Genomic DNA, 24,280 nt, shown 5'->3' on the forward strand with positions numbered 1-24,280 from the left:
AGACGCATATAGAACACTCCATCCCAAAGATATAGAATATACATTCTTCTCATCACCCCATGGAACATTCTCCAAAATTGATCATATCCTGGGACACAAAACAAATATCAACAGAATCAAAAGAATTGAAATTTTACCTTGTATCTTCTCAGACCATAAGGCACTAAAGGTGGAACTCAACTCTAACAAAAATGCTCGACCCCACCCAAAGGCATGGAAATTAAACAATCTTCTGTTGAATAACAGATGGGTGCAGGAAGAAATAAAACTTCCTTGAGCATAACAACAATGAAGACACAAGCTTGAGCATAACAACAATGAGCATAACTTCCTTGAGCATAACAACAATGAAGACACAAGCTACCAAACCCTGTGGGATACTGCAAAAGCAGTTTTGAGAGGAAAATTCATCGCTTTAGACGCCTACATTCGAAAAACAGAAAGAGAGCACATCAACAATCTCACAAGAGATCTTATGGAATTGGAAAAAGAAGAACAATCTAAGCCTAAACTCAGTAGAAGAAAAGAAATATCCAAAATCAAATCAGAGATCAATGAAATTGAAAACAAAAGAATCATTCAGAAAATTAATGAAACAAGGAGTTGGTTTTTTGAAAAAATAAATAAAATAGATAAACCATTGGCCAGACTAACGAGGAATAGAAAAGTAAAATCTCTAGTAACCTCAATCAGAAATGATAAAGGGGAAATAACAACTGATCCCACAGAGATACAAGAGATCATCTCTGAATACTACCAGACACTCTATGCCCAGAAATTTGACAATGTGAAAGAAATGGATCAATATTTGGAATCACACCCTCTCCCTAGCCTCAGCCAGGAAGAAATAGAGCTCCTGAACAGACCAATTTCAAGCACTGAGATCAAAGAAACAATAAAAAATCTTCCAACCAAAAAATGCCCTGGTCCAGATGGCTTCACTCCAGAATTCTATCAAACCTTCAAGGAAGAGCTTATTCCTGTACTGCAGAAATTATTCCAAAAAATTGAGGAAGAAGGAATCTTCCCCAACACATTCTATGAAGCAAACATCACCCTGATACCAAAACCAGGAAAAGACCCAAACAAAAAGGAGAATTTCAGACCAATCTCACTCATGAATATAGACACAAAAATTCTGAACAAAATCCTAGCCAATAGATTACAGCTTTTCATCAAAAAAGTCATTCATCATGATCAAGTAGGCTTCATCCCAGGGATGCAAGGCTGGTTTAACATACGCAAGTCTATAAACGTTATCCACCATATTAACAGAGGCAAAAATAAAGATCACATGATCCTCTCAATAGATGCAGAAAAAGCATTTGATAAAATCTAGCATCCTTTTCTAATTAGAACACTGAAGAGTATAGGCATAGGTGGCACATTTCTAAAACTGATTGAAGCTATCTATGACAAACCCACAGCCAATATTTTACTGAATGGAGTAAAACTCAAAGCTTTTCCTCTTAGAACTGGAACCAGACAAGGTTGTCCTCTGTCACCTTTACTATTCAACGTAGTGCTGGAAGTTCTAGCCAATACAATTAGGCAAGACAAGGAAATAAAGGGAATCCAAATGGGAGCAGAGGAGGTCAAACTCTCCCTCTTTGCTGACGACATGATCTTATACTTAGAGAACCCCAAAGACTCAACCACAAGACTCCTAGAAGTCATCAAAAAATACAGTAATGTTTCAGGATATAAAATCAATGTCCACAAGTCAGTAGCCTTTGTGTACACCAATAACAGTCAAGATGAGAAGCTAATTAAGGACACGACTCCCTTCACCATAGTTTCAAAGAAAATGAAATACCTAGGAATATACCTAACGAAGGAGGTGAAGGACCTCTATAAAGAAAACTATGAACTCCTCAGAAAGGAAATAGCAGAGGATAATAACAAATGGAAGAACATACCATGCTCATGGATGGGAAGAATCAACATTGTTAAAATGTCTATACTTCCCAAAGCAATCTACCTATTCAATGCCATTCCTATCAAAATACCAACATCGTACTTTCAAGATTTGGAAAAAATGATTCTGCGTTTTGTATGGAACCGGAAAAAACCCCGTATAGCTAAGGCAGTTCTCTGTAACAAAAATAAAGCTGGGGGCATCAGCATACCAGATTTTAGTCTGTACTACAAAGCCATAGTGCTCAAGACAGCATGGTACTGGCACAAAAACAGAGACATAGACACTTGGAATTGAATTGAAAACCAAGAAATGAAACTAACATTTTACAACCACCTAATCTTTGATAAACCAAACAAGAACATATCTTGGGGGAAAGACTCCCTATTCAATAAATGGTCTTGGGAGAACTGGATGTCTACATGTAAAAGACTGAAACTGGACCCACACCTTTCCCCACTCACAATAATTGATTCAAGATGGATAAAGGACTTAAATTTAAGGCATGAAACAATAAAAATCCTCCAAGAAAGCATAGGAAAAACACTGGAAGATATTGGCCTGGGGAAAGACTTCATGAAGAAGACTGCCATGGCAATGGCAACAACAACAAAAATAAACAAATAGGACTTCATTAAACTGAAAAGCTTCTGTACAGCTAAGGAGACAATAACCAAAGCAAAGAGACAACCTACACAATAGGAAAGGATATTTGCATATTTTCAATCAGACAAAAGCTTGATAACTAGGATCTATAGAGAACTCAAATTAATCCACATGAAAAAAGCCAACAATCCCATATATCAATGGGCAAGAGACATGAATAGAACTTTCTCTAAAGACGACAGACGAATGGCTAACAAACACATGAAAAAATGTTCCTCATCTCTATATATTAGAGAAATGCAAATCAAAACAACCCTGAGATATCATCTAACCCCAGTGAGAATGGCCCACATCACAAAATCTCAAAACGCAGATGCTGGCGTGGATGTAGAGAGAAGGGAACACTTTTACACTGCTGGTGGGACTGCAAACTACTACAACCTTTGTGGAAGGAAGTATGGAGAAACCTCAAAGCACTCAAGCTAGACCTCCCATTTGATCCTGCAATCCCATTACTGGGCATATACCCAGAAGGAAAGAAATCCTTTTATCATAAGGACACTTGTACTAGACTGTTTATTGCAGCTCAATTTACAATCGCCAAAATGTGGAAACAGCCTAAATGCCCACCAACCCAGGAATGGATTAACAAGCTGTGGTATATGTATACCATGGAATACTATTCAGCCATTAAAAAAAAATGGAGACTTTACATCCTTCGTATTCACCTGGATGGAAGTGGAAGACATTATTCTTAGTAAAGCATCACAAGAATGGAGAAGCATGAATCCTATGTACTCAATTTTGATATGAGGACAATTAATGACAATTATGGTTATGGGGGGGAAGCAGAAAGAGGGAAGGAGGGAGGGGCTTGGGGCTTTGGTGTGTGTCACACTTTATGGGGGCAAGACATGATTGCAAGAGGGACTTTACCTAACAATTGCAATCAGTGTAACCTGGCTTATTGTACCCTCAATGAATTCCCAACAATAAAAAAAAAAAACTTCAAAAAAAAAAAAGAAAGAAAGAAAGAGAAAGGAAGGAAGGAAGGAAGGGAAAGAAGAAAGAAAGAAAGGAAGGAAGGAAGGAAGGAAGGAAGGAAGGAAGGAAGGAAGGAAGGAAGGAAGGAAGGAAGGAAGGAAGGAAGGGAAAAAGAGACAAGCTTGGGCAACATAGTGACCCCATCTCTTAAAAAAATTAAATTTAATTTAATTAATTAAATTTAAATTTAAATTAAATTTAAATTTAAAATTAAATTTAAATTAATTTTATTAAAAATAAAAAGAACAAATAAAAAAAGAAATGAGACTAGGTCAGGTGCAGTGGCTCAGGCCTGTAAATCCTAGCACAGGTTATCAAATAAGCAACAAGTTAATATAAAATTCCTACCATGAGAAGAACTATGAAGAAGGACAGGTATGCAGAAAGCTTATAAAGGATTTGTCCTAGTCTGACAGTCAGGGAAAGACTTTTCAGAATAAGTTTGCATGAGCTGAGATCTGAAAGTAAATAAGAGCTAAGGGGTAAAGAGGGAGGGGGAGACTATTCCAGGCAGTGGGAAGAACATAAATGAAAGCCTGGATAAGCACTGTAGAATAAACAGCCTGTCTTGAAGTGAAACCACCATGATGTTTGACTCCTGCATACCAAAGTTTGACTCCTGCATACCTTGCTCTGCAGCAAGGTCTTTAATTAATACAATGACTGTAGCTTAGGGAATCACCATAAAGATGCTTATCTAATCTCTCTAGTGGTCACCAGTTTTGGCAAGAAAGTTTGAGATATGAACTAGCATAAATGGCTTTACTCTAAAAACTTGCTATGTAAAGGATGATTTCCGGAAAGTGGGTGCAGGGATCCACCATTTTGTAAGACATTGCTCCTATTAGTAAGTCACATTAAATATTCCATTTCTTTCTGAGAAACTGCCATTTGTTAGCCTCTTTCTTTGGCTGTTGGCTCCCTTGGCCTTTGGGGATATGCTTACATATAAGCAGTACCACCTGCTCACCTCACAACATCTGGTGAGCAAGCCAGGAACTGAGAGACCAAGCTGAGAGTTATGGAAATGAAGCATCTGTGGGAGAAATCCCTGATGACCAGCTGCATTGATGTGTGGTGGGGTGACATGTCGGTTGGGTGATTGTGGACCTCTGTATGAGTACAGGGAAACCCTGAAAATACTGGTTGGCCTAGAGCGGTCATGACTCAAAGCCATACAGTGCATTGTAGTGAGGAAGGGCAGCAGATAGCTGCTGCAATGGTTTGGCTGCTTCTGAAAGCCATTTGTTTGCAATACAGGCCCAGCTAGCAGCAGAAGCAAAAATTAAAACATCTGGAGGAGGAATTACAACTAGAAATGTTCTTTTCTAGTTGTAATTCCATTTCTCTCCTTGCATCCAACTTAGCAGACAAAATTGAAGGCCAAGAGACCAAAATTGAAACGTTATTACAGCATGTAGAATTGTCTGCTTAGGGGAAAAGAAATGGAAATGACCAAAAATCAGAGCTATCATAACTATGAAGTCTAATAATTAAGTCTGTGAACTTGCCACTGTGTGCTTACGTTGGCAGCAGTGTATAAATAACTTGGTAAGGTTTCATAACCTAGGCATTATCAGTGTCTCACAGATGTGTTCCTGTCAACAGGTGACAATGTCTTGCTGAGTGGTGTTCATTATTGCTATTGCATGTTTTTGTGCCATTGCAAGAATTTTGGAGCTTGAATTAGAGAAATGAACAAACATTTGTAAATTTCTTGTTAAACTTGGCAAGAGTAGAAGTGAAATCAAGGACACATTAGTCCAAGTTTATAAGGATAATGCAATGAAGAAAATGACAGTGTACAAATGGATTAAATGCTTTTCTGAGGGGAGAGAAAGCATCATTGATGAAGAGAGGTCAGGGCAGCTGATGACCAGTAGAATTGATGAAAACATTTCAAAACTTATGTGTCAAAATTGTCAGCTGATTGTGAGAAGCATCGTAGACCAACTAAGCATGGATGGAAAAACAGTAAAATCTTAACTGAAAATCCTGACCAACAACTCATGGCTCTTGTATCACAACAATGTACCAGCCCACAAAGAACTATCTGTGAGGGAGTTATTAGCCAGTAAACAAATAACTGTATTGGAACACCACTCCCCTATTCACCTGATCTGGTCCTGTTTACATGAAGATAAATAAAATATTGAAAGGAAGACATTTTCATGACATTCAGGACATAAGATAATACCACGACAGATTTGATGGTCATTCCAGAAAAAGAGTTCCAAAACTTCTTTGAAGGGTTCACGAGGTACTGGTGTTGGTGCATAGCTTCCCACAGTGATATTCAGCAATGAGGTACGTAACACTTTTTCTAGGAGCTGCCAAACTTACTGTCAATCTTGTAAGCCTGACTGTAATATTAAAATTAGGAATCCTGGGGGACTGGAGCCTGCTTTCCACAGAGGCTCCCATCCAGAAGGAGAGTTAAAGGACAGAAGTTTAGCAAGTAAGCCAATGGTTTGGAGCTGAGCCAAGAGAGAAAGTTGAAGAACACACATTAACCCTGCTGAGGTGAGCTGCGACCACAAGGATACAAACAAAAGGTACAAAATCCATCGCCAAACAAACAGGAGTACTCTCTCCCATGAGAATGGCTTACAGTATACTCCAGACAAACAAGCAAACAGAGTTCAAACATCCTCCCATTTTATCCCATGGGAGAGACCCTCTAAAAAAACGGACCTCCTTTCCCCACTAGGATGCTATGGCACTCTCCTGCCAGGCATAAAACTGTAGAAAACTGTACATATTCTCTACCTGCAATTCTGAACTCCTAGCACTCCCAGCACTCCCCTCCACTCTCATTCCCAGGTCTGGAAGCCTATCCACCATGGAGTCCAGATTCTTGGACATTTTCTTGAGAAGTGTGGACAAGGCATGGGCTGTTGATGGTCTGTGATGATTCTGCGGCATGGGAGTAAGGAGAAGACGGACAACTGAGAGGGAACCATACAGGAGAGGTGGTGCCCTGAGGCACAGAGCAGCAGCTGCAGCCGCAGCGGTGGGAACAATAGGGCTCACACCCCTGGGGATATTTTGGAAGGACACTCCCTGTCTCCCTGGGCAACCAGAGGAAGCCAGGCATCTTCTCTGGTGGCAGCCACTAGCGGAACATATCTCAGATGGAAACGCAGGCCCAGTGAGTAAAGGGTGTGCCTGAGGCGGTACCAGCCTGGGCAGAGCATAGGGACTAGAATACGCATACACAGAGATGGCAGACTCCCAGGGCGGGGCTGACCCACAGGACTGCTTTTCTGAGCACCTGGCACCTGGCCCTCAGAAGAGCATAGCTGAGACAAAAGTGGGCAGGCAAAGGATGGAACTGACAGCTGAGCGTGAACTCTAACTATGCCCACCACAACACATACTGCAGCCGAGACTGGGCAGCTGGCACAGACCGGGACTGAGTTGCAGTTTCTATAAACTCAAACAGCATCTGATCTGCAGGGGAATATAGCCATGACAGAAACAAATTGTGCAAAGTTGTTCTGTTCTGTCAGCAACATCAATCAGGGGTGGGGCTGGAACTGAGTGAACTACCCCAGCCTCCATTAAGCACCCAAGCTTTTCAGGTCTCACCTCCCCCTGCAGGATAGTGGCAGCCTGGCTGAGGAGACACAGATCTTCCTGTGACTCAGGCAGGCGCAAACCCCTGGAGCATCTACTCATCGGAGGGAACTGAGTCATAGCCCTGCGGGGTTATTAGTGACTGGGTGTGACAGAGGTGCAAAGTGAGGAAAGAGGCATCAACCTTCCCAGACTAATTTATTTGCTAGGTGGGTCCTTATGACCTCACGGAGCATCAGAGTGAGTCATACTTGAGCTGCCAGCAGACCCATGCTATCTAGTTGCTGGAGACCTTTTGAACTCTCCCACCGAGACCGGTGCTGACTAGGACAACTGATTTGGACCTCTTAAACTGGGCCAATCACCCAAGGACTATCCAAAGTGGTACCCTGGGTGTGTGGTTGTGGGAAGGTTTGATTTTCTTTTTCCAATTATTGCCAGTGGGGGGGCAGGGTGACTTAATTGCTGGCATTTCTCCACAGCTGAGATGTCAACCCAGAGTAACTGATTCACTAGAGTAGGACAGAGACCAGCTGAAAACAAGACAAAGCCACTTAGCCCCACCACACCAAGCAGGTCCCCAGTTTCTCAGGCCGTAGCACTGTAAAGCCAAATGGTGTAAAATAATCATGGGGCAGAATCAGCGGAAAAACTCCAGTAACACGAATAACCAGAGTAGATCAACCCCCCACCAAAAAAAAACAATATGGCAGACACAACTGAACATCCCATTCATAAACAGATGGCTGAGATGTCAGAAATCGAATTAAGGATTTGGATTGCAAATAAGATTAATAGAATAGAGGTAAAGGTGGAATTAGAAAATCAAGAAGCATTTCAAAAGTTGTCTCAAGAATCAATGAATTCAAATACAAAATCTCCAAAGATTTTGACACATTGAGACAAGAATTTGCAGCCCTCAAAGATCTGAGAAATACAGTAGAATCCTTCAGTAAAAGAAGGGAGCAAGCAGAAGAAAGGATTTCTGACATGGAAGACAAAGCTTTTGAACACTTCCAAACTCTCAAAGAGGAAGAGAAATGGAGAGCAAAAATGGATCACTCTCTCAGAGAGCTCTGGAATAATTCAAAGAAAACTAATATTCGCCTTATAGGAATCCTTGAAGGTGACAAAGTTGCTTCGCAGAACACAGAGGCTCTTCTTCATGAGATTATGAAAGAGAACTTTCCACACATGCCAAGAGATTCTCAAATTCAAATAGCAGACAGTTTCAGAACCCCAGCACAACTCAACCTCAATAAGATATCCCCCAGGCACATCATAAGTAATTTCACAAAAGTTAATATAAAAGAGAAAATTCTGAAAGCAGCCAGATGTAAGAAAAACATAACCTACAAGGGGAAGATTATTACAATGACTGCAGATCTCTCTGTTGAAACCTTTCAAGCTAGAAAAGGGTGGAGATCAACTTTTTCTTTTCTTTCTTTTTTTTTTTTTTTTTTGTAGAGACAGAGTCTCACTTTACTGCCCTCAGAAGAGTGCCGTGGCATCACACGGCTCACAGCAACCTCCAGCTCTTGGGCTTACATGATTCTCTTGCCTCAGCCTCCCAAGTAGCTGGGACTACAGGCGCCTGCCACAACGCCCAGCTATTTTTTTGTTACAGTTTGGCCGGGGCTGGGTATGAACCTACCACCCTTGGTATATGGGGCCAGCGCCCTACACACTGAGCCACAGGCGCCGCCCATGGAGAGCAACTTTTAATCTCCTAAAACAAAATAACTTTAAACCCAGGATCCTGTATCCAGCTAATATGAGTTTCATTTATGATGGAGAATTAAATACTTTCGTGACATTCACATGTTGAAGAAATTTGCCATAACTAAACCAGCTCTCCAGGATATTCTCAGACCTATCCTCCATAATGACCAGCCCAATCCTCCACCACAAAAGTAAACTCACTCAGAAACTTTTGATCAAATTCCAACTTCCACAATGGCGAAAGGATTAAAAATGTCCACCAGACTTTCGAAAAACTCGATACCCAAAATTCTACCAGGCTTATCAATATACTCAATTAATGTGAATGCCTTAAATTGTCCTCTAAAGAGGCACAGGGTGGCTAACTGGATACAAAAACTCAGGCCAGATATATGCTGCATACAATAATCTCATCATACCTTAAAAGATAAATATAGACTCAGGGTGAAGGGATGGTCATCTATATTCCGGGTAAATGGAAATCAGAAAAGAGAAGGTGTTGCAATTTTATTTACAGATACAATAGGCTTTAAACCAACAAAAGTAAGGAAGGATAAGGATGGTCACTTCATATTTGTTAAGGGTAATACTCAATATGATGAGATTTCAATTATTAATATTTCTGCACCCAACCAGAATGCACCTCAATTTATAAGAGAAACTCTAACAGACATGAGCAACTTGATTTCCTCTAGCTCCATAATAGTGAGAGATTTTAACAATCCTTTGGCAGTGTTGGAAAAATTCTCCAATAAGAAGCTGAGCAAAGAAATTTTACATTTAAACCTAACCATCTAACATTTGGATTTAGCAGACATCTACAGAACATTTCATCCCAACAAAACTGAATACACATACATCTCATCAGCCCATGGAACATACTCCAAAATTGATCACATCTTAGGTCACAAGTCTAAACTCAGTAAATTTAAAGGAATATAAATTATTCCTTGCATTTCTCGGACTACCATGGAATAAAAGTTGAACTCGGTAACAACAGGAATCTGCATACTCTACAAAAACATGGAAGTTAAATAACCTTATGCTGAATGATAGCTGGGTCATAGATGAGATTAAGAAGAAAATTGCCAAATTTTTGGAACAAAACGACAATGAAGACACAAATCATCAGAACCTCTGGGATACTGCAAAGGCAATCCTAGGAGGGAAATTTATAGCACTGCAAGCCTTCCTCAAGAGAATAGAAAGAGAGGAAGTTAACAACTTATTGGGACATCTCAAGCAACTGGAAAAGGAAGAACATTCCAACTCCTAACCCAGTAGAAGAAAAGAAACAACCAAAATTAGAGCAGAGGGTGGCGCCTGTGGCACAGTCGGTAAGGCGCCGGCCCCATATACCGAGGGAGGCGGGTTCAAACCCGGCCCCAGCTGAACTGCAACCAAAAAATACCTGGGCATTGTGGCGGGCGCCTGTAGTCCCAGCTACTCGGGAGGCTGAGGCAAGAGAATCGCTTAAGCCCAGGAGTTGGAGGTTGCTGTGAGCTGTGTGATGCCATGGCACTCTACTGAGGGCAATAAAGTGAGACTCTGTCTCCAAAAAAAAAAAAAAAAAAAAAATTACAGCAGAATTAAATGAAATTAAAAACAAAAGAATTGTACAACAGATCAAAATCAAAAAGTTGATTTTTTGAAAAGGTCAATAAAATAGATAAACCTTTGGCTAACCTAACCAGGAAAAAAAGAGTAAAATCTCTAATTTCATCAATCAGAAATGACAAAGATGAAATAACAACAGACTCCTCAGAAATTCAAAAAATCCTCAATGAATATTACAAGAAACTTTATTCTCAGAAATATGAAAACCTGAAGGAAATTGACCAATACTTAGAAGCACGTCACCTTCCAAGACTTAGCCAGAATCAAATGGAAATGTTGAACAGGCCTATATCAAGTTCTGAAATAGCATCAACCATACAAAATCTCCCTAAAAAAAAAAAGCCCAGGACCAGATGGCTTCATGTCAGAATTCTACCAAAACTTTAAAGAGGAACTAGTACCTATATTATTCAACCTGTTCCAAAATACAGAAAAAGAAGGAAGACTACCCAACATGTTCTATGAAGCAAACATTACCCTAATCCCCAAACCAGGAAAAGATCCAACAAGAAAAGAAAATTATAGACCAATATCACTAATGAATATTGATGCTAAAATAATAAGATCCTAACAAACAGAATCCAACAACACATCAAGAAAATTATACACCACAACCAAGTATGATTTATCCCAGGGTCTCAAGGGTGGTTCAATATACATAAATCTATAAATGTAATTCAGCATACAAATAAACTAAAAAATAAGGACATGATTCTTTCAATTGATGCAGTAAAAGCTTTTGATAATATCCAGCATCCCTTCATGATCAGAACACTTAAGAAAATTGGTATAGAAGGGACATTTCTTAAACTAATAGAGGCCATCTACAGCAAACCCACAGCCAATATCATATTGAATGGAGTTAAATTGAAATCGTTTCCACTTAGATCAGGAACCAGGCAAGGTTGCCCATTGTCTCCATTGCTCTTTAACATTGTAATCAAGTTTTAGCCATTGCAATTAGGGAAGAAAAGGCGATCAAGGGTATCCACCTAGGGTCAGAAGAGATCAAACTTTCACTCTTCACAGATGATACGACTGTGTATCTGGAAAACACCATGGCTTCTACTACAAAACTCTTAGAAGTGATCAAGGAATACAGCAATGTCTCATGTTACAAAATCAACACTCATTAATCTGTAGCCTTTATATATACCAACAACAGTCAACCTGAAAAAACAGTCAAGGACTCTATTCCATTCACAGTAGTGCCAAAGAAGATGAAATATTTAGAAGTTTATCTAACAAAGGACATGAAAGATCTCTATAAAGAGAACTATGAAACTCTAAGAAAAAAAATAGCTGAAGATGTTAACAAATGGAAAAACATACCATGCTCATGGCTGGGAAGAATCAACATTGTTAAAATGTCCATACTACCCAAAGCAATATATTTTAATGCAATCCCTATTAAAGCTCCACTGTCATATTTTAAAGATCTCAAAACAATAATATTTCATTTTATATGGAATAAGAAAAAAACTCAAATAGCCAAGACATTACTCAGATATGAAAACAAAGCAGGAGGAATCATACTACCAGACTTCAGACTATACCATAAATCGATAGTGATCAAAACAGCATGGTCCTGGCACAAAAACAGAGAGGTAGATGTATGGAATAGAGATGTGTAGAATAGTGAACCAAGAGATGAACCCACCTACTTACCGTTATTTGATCTTTGACAAACCAATTAAAAACATTCAGTGGGGAAAAGATTCCCTATTTAACAAGTGATGCTGGGTGAACTGGCTGGCAACCTGTAGAAGACTGAAACTGGACCCACACCTTCACCATTAACTAAGATAGACTCTCACTGAATTAAAGATTTAAACTGAAGACATGAAACTATAAAAATACTAGAAGAAAGTGCAGGGAAAACTCTTGAAGAAATCAGCCTGAGCGAATATTTTATAAGGAGGACCCCTACCAATTGAAGCAGCTTCAAAAATACACTCCTGGGACCTGATCAAACTAAAAAGCTTCTGCACAGCGAAGAACACAGTAAGTAAAGCAAGCAGACAGCCCTCAGAATGGGAGAAGATATTTGCAGGTTAGGTCTCTGACAAAGGTTTAATAACCAGAATCCACAGAGAACTCAAATGTATTAGCAAGAAAAGAACAGGTGATCCTATCTCAGGCTGGGCAAGGGACTTGAAGAGAAACTTCTGTAAAGAAGACAGGCGCATGGCCTACAGACATATGAAAAAATGTTCATCATCCTTAATCATCAGTGAAATGCAAATCAAAACTACTTTGAAATATCATTTAACTCCAGTAAGATTAGCCCATATCACAAAATCCCAAGACCAGAGATGTTGGCGTGGATGTGGAGAAAAGGGAACACTTCTACACTGCTGGTGGGAATGCAAATTAATACATTCCTTTTGGAAATATGTTTGGAGAACACTTAGAGATCTAAAAATAGACCTGCCATTCAATCCTATAATTCCTGTACTAGGTATATACCTAGAAGACCAAAAATTACATTATAACAAAGACGCTTGTACCAGAATGTTTATTGCAGCCCAATTTATAATTGCTAAGTCATGGAAGAAGCCCAAGTGCCCATTGATCCATGAATGGATTAATAAATTGTGGTATATGTACACCATGGAATATTATGCAACCTTAAAGAAAGATGGAGACTTTATCTCTTTCATGTTTACATGGATGGAGCTGGAACATATTCCTCTTAGCAAAGTATCTCAACAATGGAAGAAAAAGTATTCAATATACTCAGCCCTACTATGAAACTAATTTATAGCTTTCATATGAAAGCTATAATCCAATTATAGTCAAGCATATGGGGAAGCGGGAGGAGGGAAGGATGGGAAGAGGGAGGGTAATTGGTGGGACCACAGCTATGGTGCATCTTACAAGTGTACATGTGAAACTTACTAAATGTAGAATATAAATGTCTTAACACAGTAACTAAGAAAATGCCGTGAAGGCTATGTTAATCAGTTTGTTGAAAATATTTCAAATTGTATATAAAACCAGCACATTGTACCCCACGATTGCATTAATGTATACAGCTAAGATTTAATAAAAAATTTTTTTAAAGAAGAAATATTTCTTCTTTTTCTATTGTCTATACGATTTGGAATGATCTGTTTTTGAAATTGTCTTTTACTTTTATTTATAAATTTTAGTTGTCTACTTTTTGAGACTTAAAAAAAAAAAGTAGGGCGGCTCCTGTGGCTCAGCAGGTAGGGCGCTGGTCCCATATGCCGGAGGTGGCGGGTTCAAACCCAGCCCCGGCCAAAAAAAAAAAAAAGTATGAGTCCATACTTAATCTCAGAGTCAAAACATTCTGTAATAGACATACTCTTATTTGACAATGTAAATGTACTTTCTTTGCATTATTATTATTGCTTAATATTTCGATGCAGCAATTCTCTGATTTCTCTTCTGAGTGTATTTACGTTCATTCATTCTTTACGAGGTTTTTATTTCTAGTCCTTATCTTAAACATTGTCCTTGTTATTAAATTGTAAGCCTCTTTAATTTTGCGAAGACAAAAAATGGAAACCTAATAAACACATGTATATGTAAAAACAAAATAAAATAAATAGGAATCCTGGTGAATATTATTAAGAGGAACACTCTGATGACATAGAAGCCATAAATAAGGGGGACAAGAATCATTGATTAGCTCCTCCCAGATACTCAACAACTTCAGCAAAACTGGGGTGAACTGATACAGGAGACTCACTCTCCGAAAATACACTATTGCAGAACTCTTAGCGATTGCAAAGACACTTAAACAACTACCCAGAGAACCTCTTGGATGTGCACTTGTGGGACACTTGGGGTGATGGTATTTCCTTAGCTGGAAATAAGGCAGAAGAATTAGTAACATTACCACTCACACAGCCCTATGCCTTCAGAACACAAGGCAAGCACAAGGAATCATAGCCTTCTCGACTGGACCATTCTAACTATGAGAGAAGTTTGGACTAATGAAGAAGATTTACTAGGAGGGATGACCTCCTGACAGTCAAACAAAGAGACCTACGGGTTTCTCTGAGAATTGGAAATGAGGCAAGCGATCTATGCTCAGGTTTTCATAAGATTCAATAAAGCAGTTTTTACTGCTGGGATGAAAAATAAATTGCAACAGCATGCACCAAGAGAATGGTACAACCCTTGACTATCTTTGTTGTGTCTTACAGTGAGCAAGATGTAGATGATGTGTGTTGCAGATTTGGGAGTTGGGAGAAACTAACTAGAAAGGCAGTGACAGAACATGCTTAGTAACCTGATGAGGGCTAACAAAGTGAAGAAAGAAAATCCTACAAAAAAGGAAAGAAACCAATAACAGTAAGCAAATACAGCCTGATTTACTGGAAGCAGGAACACCTGAGGGGGAAAAATAGGAAAACAGCTGACGCTACACTAGTAGCCTCAAGGACGGATCTATAGCCTGAACAGAGGTCCCTTCCCTTCTTTTCTGCCTCTCCAGCAGAAAAGGAAGACAAATTGACTCTTCATTCTAATGTCCCAGCCCCAAGACTAGGAGTCAGGCCAAGATTGACGCCCTGTTCAAGCAATAGGGGGTGATGAGAGGCCCCTTATTAAATTATTGCCTTAGTAGATATGGGGGGTAGAATGTACTTTAATCTATGTAAATGCAGAAAGATGGCCTGGTCAACAGGCTGCCACTGATGATTATGAGGGACAAATGATGTGTGTTGAAAAGGACTTGGATACATCTAGGTATTGGAAAAACTCCCCTTGCCCCATACATAGTGTTTGTTTCTCCTATTCCAGGGAACAGCTTAGGCAAGGATATCATGTTAGAAAAGACTTTGCAAACTTCAGTGGGAGATTCAGCATGAAAGTGTGCGTGCAGTAAAGGCTGTTCTCAGGCTCTGACTCAACCTGGTTCATATTAACCAACAAGGAAAACTAAATTGATATTCAGGGTAACCACTTAAGATTAACTTACCAAGATAAATATCCGTTTTAAATTTGTTTAACTTAAAGAGAACATTCTGAAGACTTTTCCCAGTCAAAATTTTAAAAAGGTAAATTGAAGTCCATTTCCAAAAATAAAAAACAGCTCACATTATAAAATTAATTTATCTTAGAAAAGTCAACACAGGGGTGGAGAGCAAGATGGCAGCCGAGTAACAGCTTCCTTGCATCTGGGCACCGTGAGTCTGGGGAGATAAGACTCCAGGCATCTCTGGCTGGTGGGATCTGCCTATAATCATCCCTTTGAGGATATAGGGAGTCAGCGAGTGACTTCTGGACCCAAGAGGGGGACAAAAACAGTGGAAAACTGGCAAGTAATCACGTGTGTTCGATGGGTCTAATCCCGCCAACAGCTGTAAGTGCAGCAGCAGTGAGACTGCAAACGAGAAAGGCCTTACCTGTGAACTGTTTTGGTGTTTTTGGACTTGAACTGCCTTGGGGAGAGCTTGAGCGGGAGTGCAGAGAACTTTGGGCGTTGTCTGGGACCCCAGACTGACCACTGAGCCGGATGGATGGAGCTAATAGCATTTAGCTGTGGGCCACAGGGAGCCATTGTGAGAGAACTGCCCCAACAAGGGGTTGCAGAGCAAGGATCAGGCGGGACCTAGTAACCTAGTGACTGAGCAGCCTAAAGGCGGGGTCTGAGCCGCTTTACAGCCCTAATACTCAGGGGCAGAGTGAGACTGGTTTTGGCACACAGGGTACATGGGTAGCCACTTCACCAGTGATTCCAGCGACAAGCACTTTCCTGGGAAACTTCTGCTTAGCAAGTTTAGAAGCTTAAAGTGCCTTTGAAGAGGGCTGAAGAGAGACTTAGGGTGTCTACCCTGTGGGGTTTAAGAAATCAGCAGAGGCCTCCAGTCGTATAAGCATTGTAATTAACATCTCATACCCCAGAAGACCACCTGTTGCCCAGACAATATTCAACAAGATATATACACTGCTTTGTTTTTGGTTGTTTTTTTGTTTGTTTGTTTTGTTTTGGTTGCTTGTTATTTTGATGTTGTTGTTGTTTTGTTTTTTAATTTCAACCTTTTCCATACAGATATTTTTCTTTTCTTTCTCCAGTTTTCTAGTACAAATACAATTTCCCATTGCTGCCTTTTTCAATAACTAGAACTTCATTTTTGCTAGTGTTTCTACCCCTATTATTTCGTTTTTCACCCAATTTTATCCCATAAAGTTTTCTGTTTGCTTGTTTTGGTTTGATTTATAGCATTTTTGTCTTTCCTCACTACTTGGTGGAGGTGGGGTACTGTGTATGATCAGGTTAGCAAAGAGTTGCTGACCTCAGGGATCCACCCAACCAGGCACCCTCAGAGGGTGGGTTTTTTTAAGGTTGTGTGCAAGTACCCTACTGTACACCTATATTGCTCTGTCTCCCTCTTTCTGTGCCTCTCTTCTTTTTGTCAATATTCCTTTTACCCACCCCCTCTCCTTTCTCTATTTTCTTTTTCATTCTTTCCTTCTTTCTTTCATCCCTTCTTGCTTTTCAACCTTCTCATCCTTCTGGTCCTATACCAAAAGGACTCATTGAAACCTTAATCCACACACATGGGAACTTAAAGAGCAAGAGGAAGTGAAAGGAAAATTAGGGCAAGGAAACAGATAAAAACAAATCACTCATGAGGAAGAATCAACAGAAAACTCCAGGCAACATGAAGAACCACTCCAGAACAACCCTTCCAAGGGACCATGAGGTAGCTACTGCAGAGGATTCCACCTATAAACAAATGTTAGAAATGACAGAAAGGGAATTTAAAACACACATGATGAAAACAATGAAGGAAATGATGGAAACAATGAAGGAAACTGCTAATAAAGTGGAAAATAACCAAAAGGAAATCCAAAAATAGAATCAAATAAGAGATGAACGATATGAAGAATATAAAAAGGATATAGCAGAGCTGAAGGAACTGAAGCAGTCAATTAGGGAACTTAAAGATCCAATGGAAAATATCAGCAACAGGTTAGACCATGCAGAAGAAAGAATTTCAGAGGTAGAAGACAAAGTTCTTGAGATAACTCACATAGTAAAAGAGGCAGAAAAAAAGAGAGAGAAAGCAGAACATTCACTGTCAGAATTATGGGACCTTATGAAGCATTCCAACATACGAGTTATAGGAATCCCAGAAGGGGAAGAAGAATGCTCCAGAGGAATGGAAGCCATACTAGAGAATATTATAAAAGAAAATTTCCCAAGTATCACCAAAGATTCTGACACACTGCTTTCAGAGGGATATCGGACCCCAGGTCACCTCAACTCTAACCGAGCTTCCCTAAGACACATTGTGATGAACCTGTCCGAAGTCAAGACAAAAGAAAAGATTCTGCAAGCTGCCAGAAGTAAGCGCCAGTTGACCTACAGGGGCAAATCCATCAGAGTGACTGCAGACTTCTCTAACGAAACTTTCCAAGCAAGAAGACAATGGTCATCTACCTTTAATCTACTTTAACAGAACAATTTCCAGCCCAGAATTCTGTACCCTGCTAAGCTAAGCTTAAAAATTGATGGAGAAATCAAATCATTTATGGATATACAAACATTGAGGAAATTCGCCACAACAAGACCAGCTCTACAGGAAATACTTCAACCTGTTCTGCACACTGACCACCACAATGGATCAGCAGCAAAGTAAGAACTCAGAAATCAAAGGACAGAACCTAACCTCCACACTGATACAAAAGATAAAACTAAGCAATGGACTCTCACCAAATAAGATGAATAGAATACTACCACACTTATCAATTATCTCCATAAATGTTAATGGCTTGAATTCCCCACTGAAGAGACATAGATTGGTTGACTGGATTAAAAAACACAAGCCATCCATTTGCTGTCTGCAAGAAACACACCTGGCTTCAAAAGACAAATTAAAGCTCCGAGTCAAGGGTTGGAAGACAATTTTTCAGGCAAATGGAATTCAGAAGAAAAGAGGAGTTGCAATCTTATTTTCAGATACATGTGGATTGAAAGCAACTAAAGTCAAAAAAGACAAAGATGGTCACTTTATATTGGTCAAGAAAAAAATTCAAGAAGACATTTCAATTCTAAATATTTATGCACTCAATTTTAATGCTCCCAGATTCTTGAAACAGACCTTACTCAGTCTGAGCAATATGACATCCAATAATACCATAATAACAGGGGACCTTAACACTCCTCTTACAGAGCTGAACAGATCCTTTAAACAGAAATTAAACAAAGATATAAGAGATTTAAATGAGACCCTAGAACAACTGTGCTTGATAGACACATATAGAACACTCCATCCCAAAGATAAAGAATACACATTCTTCTCATCACCCCATGGAACATTCTCCAAAATTGATCATATCCTGGGACACAAAACAAATATCAACAGAATCAAAAGAATGGAAATCTTACCCTGTATCTTCTCAGACCATAAGGCACTAAGGGTGGAACTCAACTCTAACAAAAACATTTGACCTCACACAAAGACATGGAAATTAAACAATCTTCTGTTGAATAACAGATGGGTGCAGGAAGAAATAAAACAGGAAATTATTAACTTCCTTGAGCATAACAACAATGAAGACACAAGCTACCAAAACCTGTGGGATACTGCAAAAGCAGTTTTGAGAGGAAAATTGATCGCTTTAGATGCCTACATTCGAAAACAGAAAGAGAGCACATCAACAAACTCACAGCCATCTTATGGAGTTGGAGAAAGAAGAACAATCTAAGCCTAATGTCAGTAGAAGAAACGAAATCTCCAAAATCAAATCAGAGATCAATGAAATTAAAAACAAAAGAATCATTCAGAAAATTAATGAAACAAGGAGTTGATTTTTTGAAAAAAGTTAATAAAATAGATAAACTATTGGCCAGACTAATGAGAAATAGAAAAGTAAAATCTCTAGTAACCTCAATCAGAAATGATAAAGGGGAAATAACAGCTGATCCCACAGACATATAAGAGATCCTCTGTGAATACTACCAGAAACTTTATGCCCAGAAATTTGCCAATGTGATGGAAATGGATCAATATTTGGAATCACACCTTCTCCCTAGACTTAGCCAGGAAGAAATAGAGCTCCTGAACAGACCAATTTCAAGCAGAAATTGAGATTAAAGAAACAATAAAAAAATCTTCCATCCAAAAAATGCCCTGGTCCAGATGGCTTCACACCAGAATTCTATCAAACCTTCAAGGAAGAGCTTATTCCTGTACTGCAGAAATTATTCCAAAAAATTGAGGAAGAAGGAATCTTTCCCAACACATTCTATGAAGCAAACATCACCCTGATATCAAAACCAGGAAAGGACCCAACCAAAAAGGAGAATTTCAGACCAAACTCACTCATGAATATAGATGCAAAAATTCTCAACAAAATCCTACCCAATAGATTACAGCTTATCATCAAAAAAGTCATACATCATGATTAAGTAGGTTTCATCCAAGGGATGCAAGGCTGGTTGAACATACGCAGGTCCATAAACGTTATCCACCATATTAACAGAGGCAAAAATAAAAATCATATGATCCTCTCAATAGATACAGAAAAAGCATTCAATAAAATCCAGCATCCTTTTCTAATTAGAACACTGACGAGTATAGGCATAGGTGGCACATTTCTAAAACTGATTGAAGCTATCTATGACAAACCCACAGCCAATATTTTACTGAATGGAGTAAAACTGAAAGCTTTTCCCCTTAGAACTGGAACCAGACAAGGTTGTCCTCTGTCACCTTTACTATTCAACATAGTGCTGGAAGTTTTAGCCAATACAATTAGGCAAGACAAGGAAATAAAAGGAATCCAAATTGGAGCAGAGGAGGTCAAACTCTCCCTCTTTGCTGATGACATAATCTTATACTTAGAGAATCCCAAAGACTCAACCACAAGACTCCTAGAAGTCATCAAAAAATACAGTAATGTTTCAGGATATAAAATCAATGTCCACAAGTCAGTAGCCTTTGTATATGCCAATAACAGTGAAGATGAGAAGCTAATTAAGGACACAACTCCCTTCACCATAATCTCAAAGAAAATGAAATACCTAGGAATACACCTAACAAAGGAGGTGAAGGACCTCTATAAAGAAAACTATGAACTCCTCAGAAAGGAAATATCAGAGGATATTAACAAATGGAAGAACATACCATGCTCATGGATGGGAAGAATCAACATTATTAAAATGTCTATACTTCCCAAAGTAATCTACCTATTCAATGCCATTCCTATCAAAATACCAACATCGTACTTTCAAGATTTGGAAAAAATGATTCTGCGTTTTGTATGGAACCAGAAAAAAACCCGTATAGCTAAGGCAGTTCTTAGCAATAAAAATAAAGCTGGGGGCATCAGCATACCAGATTTTAGTCTGTACTACAAAGCCACAGTCATCAAGACAGCATGGTACTGGCACAAAAATAGAGACATAGACACTTGGAATCAAATAGAAAACCAGGAAATGAAACTAACATCTTACAACCACCTAATCTTCGATAAACCAAACAAGAACATACCTTGGGGTAAAGACTCCCTATTTAATAAATGGTGTTGGGAGAACTGGATATCCACACGTAAAAGACTGAAACTGGACCCACGCCTTTCCCCACTCACAAAAATCGATTCAAGATGGATAAAGGACTTAAATTTAAGGCATGAAACAATAAAAATGCTCAAAGAAAGCATAGGAAAAACACTGGAAGATATTGGCCTGGGGAAAGACTTCATGAAGAAGACTGTCATGGCGATTGCAACAACAACAAAAATAAACAGATGGGACTTCATTAAACTGAAAAGCTTCTGTACAGCCAAGGAGACAACACCCAAAGGAAATAGACAACCTACACAATGGGAAAGGATATTTGCATATTTTGAATAAGACAAAAGCTTGATAACTAGGATCTATAGAAAACTCACATTAATCCACATGAAAAAAGCCAATAATCCCATGTATCAATGGGCAAGAGACATGAATAGAACCTTCTCTAAAGAAGAAAGACGAATGGCTAACAAACATATGAAAAAATGTTCAACATCCCTATATATTAGAGAAATGCAAATGAAAACCACCCTGAGATACCATCTAACCCCAGTGAGAATGGCCCACATCATAAAATCTCAAAACTGCAGATGCTGGCGTGGATGTGGAGAGAAGGGAACACTTTTACACTGCTGGTGGGACTGCAAACTAGTACAACCTTTCTAAGAGTATGGAGAAACCTCAAAGCACTCAAGCTAGACCTCCCATTTGATCCTGCAATCCCATTACTCAGCATCTACCCAGAAGGAAAAAAATCCTTTTATCATAAGGACACTTGTACTAGATTGTTTATTGCAGCTCAATTTGCAATCGCCAAAATGTGGAAACAGCCTAAATGCCCACCAACCCAGGAATGGATTAACAAGCTGTGGTATATGTATACCATGGAATACTATTCAGCTATTAAAAAAAATGGAGACGTTACATCCTTCGTATTAACCTTGATGGAAGTGGAACACATTATTCTTAGTAAAGCATCACAAGAATGGAGAAGTATGAATCCTATGTACTCAATTTTGATATGAGGACAATTAATGACAATAAACTCATGGGGGGGGGAGGAAAAGCAGAGAGAGGGAAGTAGGGAGGGGGTGGAGCCTTGGTGTGTGCCACACCTTCTGGGGGCAAGACATGATTGCAAGAGGGACTTTACCTAATAAATGCAATCAGTGTAATCTGGCTTATTGTACCCTCAATGAATCCCCAGCAATTAAAAAAAGAAGAAAGAAAAGTCAATACAAACATGTTAAAGTTCAAATAGATCAAATTTAACCTATATCTCCCAGTCTTCACCCTCAGAATCTATTTTACTGCATGTACTTTGTGTACTCTTGCATACAGTTTATGATTATGTGAGTACTTATTTATCAGCATATATTTCTTTTCTCATTTTATAATATGCAAACAGTTGAACTTACTTTTTTTTGTACCTTTTAGTACCCTGGAATACATTGGTAGTCAGTACACACATGACCTGCTCCTTTTTAATGGCTGAACGATATGAATGAAAATCATGTTAAAGACTTTCCTTACTCCATTGAATTGCTTTTGCTACTTTGGCAAGTCAGGTGACTGTATTTGTGTGGGCTATCTATCCCATGGATCCACGGGTCTGCTCTCTCACCCATATCACAGTCTTAACAATGGCAGCTGTGAAATCAGGCAGTGTCAGTCCAACTTGTTCTTTTTTGATATTCTGTTGTCTGAGGTTTCTGTCTTTCCTGATAGGCTTTGAAATCACCTTGTCAGTATCTATACAATTGCTGGAATTTGGGTTGGGACTGCATTGAATTTGTAAATTGAGTTGGGAAGAAGTGACATCTAAAATGAGTCTTCCAATCCATCAGCCCGAAAATCTTTCCATTATTTAGATCTTCTCTGATTTCCTTCACCAGAGACACGACAAATAAAAATGTTTTCAAAATTCAGTTGTCCATTGCTGACATACTAGAAAGTAATTGACTTTTGTAACATTAACTGTATCTTAAAATATTGCTATCATTGCTGATTTGTTGTACGACAATTTGTTATTTGTTTAGGATGTTCTATGTAAACAATTATGTCATCTGTGAAGAGTTTGCGATCTGCATACTTTTTATTTCCTTTTCCTATTGGCTAGGATATCCAGTACAATGTTGAAAAGAGAAGCAAAAGGGGACAGCCTTGCCTTGTCCCAGATCTTATGGGAAAAGAATCCAGTATTCTTATAAGTATTATATTAGCTGTAAGTTGTTTGTAGATGCTCTTTAACAAGTTGAGGAAGTTCTTTATTCCCTGTTCAGAGTCATTATTTTAAATGGGTGTTGGATGTTTAAACATTGCTTTAATCAATCTACCTTGTAAATTATAAGCAAGGCAGGTAAGAAATGAAGTTGTTTCGGAACTTCACAGTTAACAGCCTACTATAAGCAAACTAAGATTCTAGTGCAGGAGTCCTCAAACTACGGCATGCGGGCCACATGCGGTGATGTGAATTGTATTTGTTCCCGTTTTGTTTTTTACTTCAAAATAAAATATGTGCAGTGTGCATAGGAATTTGTTCATAGTTGTTTTTGTTTTGTTAAACTATAGTCCGGTCCTCCAATAGTCTGAGGGACAGTGAATTGGCCCCCTGTTTAAAAAGTTTGAGGATGCCTGCTCTAGTGCAATAGGGGCAGGCAGTACCAAGATAAAGCAATATATGCTCAGCCCACGAGCCCCCAAACAATGAGCAAAAGCCTGAAGCTTTATTGGAGAACTCACTTAATTGTGCCACCACTTGCCTTTTAGAAGTAAGTCTACCTACCTGTTGCCTTTGGCACACAGTTCAAGTTTAAAACAGGAAAAGTCTTTGCTCAGAGCCAGACATTCAGAATAAAGCTCTGTGGCATTTTCCTTTAGGAGACAGTGCAGGAAATTAATCAACAGGTAGGTAGGGGAGATTCTACTGTACTACCCTGTTTTCGTCTTATTTTAAGGTGTGCTCCCAAAGATGCTAGGTCTTATTTTCAGGGGACATCTTATCTTTCCTGTAAGTAGGTCTTATTTTCGGGGAAACAGGGTAAATACTAAAGATGAACTTTTTACTTAATTCCATTTGTATTCTCTCCCAACTTTTTGTTGCAAAAACCATATCATGGTTTAAAAACCTTCTTGACTCAAAACGTAGTTTAGAAATTCAGTTTCCCCATTTCTGATTGGTTAACGTTTGACAATTAAAAAAAATAAGCTCATGGGATCACCTGAGTTCACGAGCTGGAGGCCAGCTTCAGCTAGAGGGAGACGCCCCTCCACCACCACCACCCATCCACCCC

The 24,280-nt window shown here is 39.1% G+C and overlaps 1 long non-coding RNA gene across 1 annotated transcript in view; it reads right to left on the reverse strand.

Annotated features, from left to right (window-relative positions):
• LOC128589909 (uncharacterized) overlaps window positions 1-24,280 on the reverse strand; it is a 65,621-nt gene that overhangs the window by 40,631 nt on the left and 710 nt on the right. The window lies entirely within an intron of this gene.

This window comes from Nycticebus coucang, chromosome 7, assembly GCF_027406575.1.
Source record: "Nycticebus coucang isolate mNycCou1 chromosome 7, mNycCou1.pri, whole genome shotgun sequence".
Lineage (NCBI taxonomy): Eukaryota > Metazoa > Chordata > Mammalia > Primates > Lorisidae > Nycticebus > Nycticebus coucang.